This window comes from Schistocerca americana, chromosome X (assembly GCF_021461395.2).
Source record: "Schistocerca americana isolate TAMUIC-IGC-003095 chromosome X, iqSchAmer2.1, whole genome shotgun sequence".
Classification (NCBI taxonomy): Eukaryota; Metazoa; Arthropoda; class Insecta; order Orthoptera; family Acrididae; genus Schistocerca; species Schistocerca americana.
This window is the reverse complement of record NC_060130.1, coordinates 801,620,591-801,623,626: the sequence shown is the minus strand read 5'-3', so window position 1 is coordinate 801,623,626 and position 3,036 is coordinate 801,620,591.

Genomic DNA, 3,036 nt, shown 5'->3' with positions numbered 1-3,036 from the left:
TCTGAATTTCACAATTGGCGGCCTCCCCTTGTAAGTGTGACCAAACGAAGTGTGTGCTTAGAAATTTTGGAAATTTGTGGAAAGGTCTTACGGGACCACACTGCACAGATCATCGGTCCCTAAGCTTACACACTACTTAATCTAACTTAAACGAACTTACGCTAAGGACAACACACACACCCATACCCGAGGGAACACTCGAACCTCCGACGGGGGGAGCCGCGCGTATCGTGACAAGACGTCAGACCGCGCGGCTACCTGTGTGCTTGGAATAAAAGATATCGTAGAGAATTTGCGCACGTCGTCTACTGGTCTGCCCGGTAGCCACAGAGAATTTGATGGCTCCAATTGTCGCAGAGCAGACCTATTTCCCATAAAGAGAGCTTGGGGCTGCTATTTCTCTGTGTGAAAATACGACGCCTAACGGATACGAGGTTATACTAACTATTTACTCTTACACTAGCAGCAAAACATTAAGTGTAATCAGAAAAATAGGAAAATCAGAGATGAAAAGATGAGAAATCACTGTAAATGACTCTGAGTATTTCGTCCAAAAATGGAGTTGTGCAACACAGCGAGGTGGAGCATTGTGTATCACGCTTGACTCGTAGTCGGGAGGGCAGCGTTTTAAATCTCCGTACAGAAATTCCGATTTACGTTTTCCATGATCTCACTAAGTAGACAAATTTCGGTATGGTTCCTATGAAAGAACACGATCGATTTCCTTCCCCATCCTTCCTCCATCCGAACTTATGCTCCTTCTGTAATGATATTGCACTCAAAGGGACGTTAAATCCTAAATCTACCTCGGAATTGTGCTAACTTTATGAGAACTAGAGGGTACCGGCTTCGAATAAAAACGTGATTCAAAGATGAAAAGCAGTGCATTAGGCTAGTGACATGACAACCGTGTTTTTACTTTCGTTGTGATGCCACAACTGTGTCCTTCGTAGCCGCCACACCTTTTTTTCTGCGATGTTTTGTCCCTGGACGCCTTGAAGCACGTCTGACACAGTCCTCAACTTCAGCAGCTTTGAAGACGTCATACACTATTATTTCGAGGCTTTGGCGAGAGTTCTGAAACACAAGAAATGTTCGCCGTATGCCTGTACAAAGCCGGCCAAAAATAACAACTACACAACAAAACTCGATGTATTGACGGAAGTTGCAACTAAAGTCGACGTTGTCCAGATGACAATTGTTTTTATAGCTTGCAGGTGCCTCAGGAGCTGTAATTTGCTGACAAGAAATACATTGAAGGTTCACAGCAGTTTCCGAACGTTCGCCACCGTAGAGGACACCAACAGCACCGTGATAGGACCATCATAGATGATCCCCGCTTTACTGTGCAGAGTGAAAGAGGAAGTGGTAACTTGTACAGTCCAACCCCGTAATCAGTGCGTCAAGGAAATCTGGTAGGTGCAATATTTATTGATTTCGAGAAAGCATTTGACTCAGTACCACATTATCACTTATTAAGGAAAGTGTGATCATACGGGACATAAAACGAAATTTCAGACTGTCTAAGGATGCCTCGGTTAAGAGGACGTAGCATGCTATCTTGGATGTATAGTCATCAACAGATGTAAATTCAAGAGTGCTCCAGGGAAGTGTGTTGCGACATTTGCTGTTCACGTTGTATAATAACGACCTGTGAATCAGTACTAATAGTAGCTTCAGAAATTTTGTAGATGACGCATTTATCAATTATGAGGTAGTAGCTGAAAAAAAAATCACAGATATTCGGGCAGATACTGATAAAATTTCGAAGTGGTGAAAAGACTGACAACTTGCTTTAAATGAACAGAAATGTAAAATTTTGCACTGAACGCAAAAACACAGTATCCTATGACTATAATATCAGTAAACCACAAATTCAAATACCTGGCTGTAAAAATTAATGCGATATGACATGGAATGTTCACGTAGACTCAGTGGCAGGTAAAGCGGGTGGTGGGCGTCAGTTCATTGGTAGGGTACAGGGAAAATGCAGTCAGTCTACGGATGAGACTGCATACGAAATAGTCGTGCGACCTATCACAGAATATTGCTCAGGTGTGTACGACCCATAACAAATAAGTTCAACAGAGGTTATTGAATGTATACAAAGAAGCACAAATGGTCACAGGTTTGTTTTACCCATGGGAGATACTAAAAACCCTCAACCGGCAGACGCTTGATGGCAAGTATGAATTATTCGAAGAAAGCCTTCACCATCTGATCAGTAGCATCCGGACATCTCAATGAAATGCGGCATTGGCCACTACACATCACGAGAGGTGAACGCGCTAGTATAAAAAGAGGTGGAGTGCACCGTCTTGTCAGTAGCGAAGCAGCAACAGCAGCGGTCAGGAGAGTTCAGTGACTTCGTACATGGACTAGTCATTGGATGTTACTTGAGTAACGAATCCATCAAGGACATTTCAGCCTTTGTAAAGCTGCCCAAGTCGACTGTTGGTGACGTGACTGTGAAGTGGAAACGCGATAGGAACAGCCACAGCTAAACCAAGACAGTCAGACCTCATGTGTATTGACAGATGGGGGCCGTGACGCATTGCTAAAAGTGCACTGCCCTCCATAAGTTTGGAAACACGATGCTGCGTATCACAACGGAGCAAGATGGAAGTGATCTACGTGAGTTATTGGTTATAATACGGAATAGCAAGCTCAAATAACGGTTAATAATGACACGTACAGTATTGTACACTTAATTATTGTACATATACATACATATTGGAACATACTAGTATTGCTCCGTTTTATGTAAACCGACGTTACCTGTCCATGCAGTTCTACTAAACACGCTAGGTGGCGCGAGTAGACCGCATGGCTACGTAGAGATACATTGTTTACATTTCTGTTCACTTGTAGTTGCGTTTGCATAAAGGTATAACACGCATCATCATCATCATCATCATTTAAGACTGATTATGCCTTTCAGCGTTCAGTCTGGAGCATAGCCCCCCACATAAAATTTCTCCATGATCCCCTATTCAGTGCTAACATTGCTGCCTCTTCTGATGTTAAACCTATTAC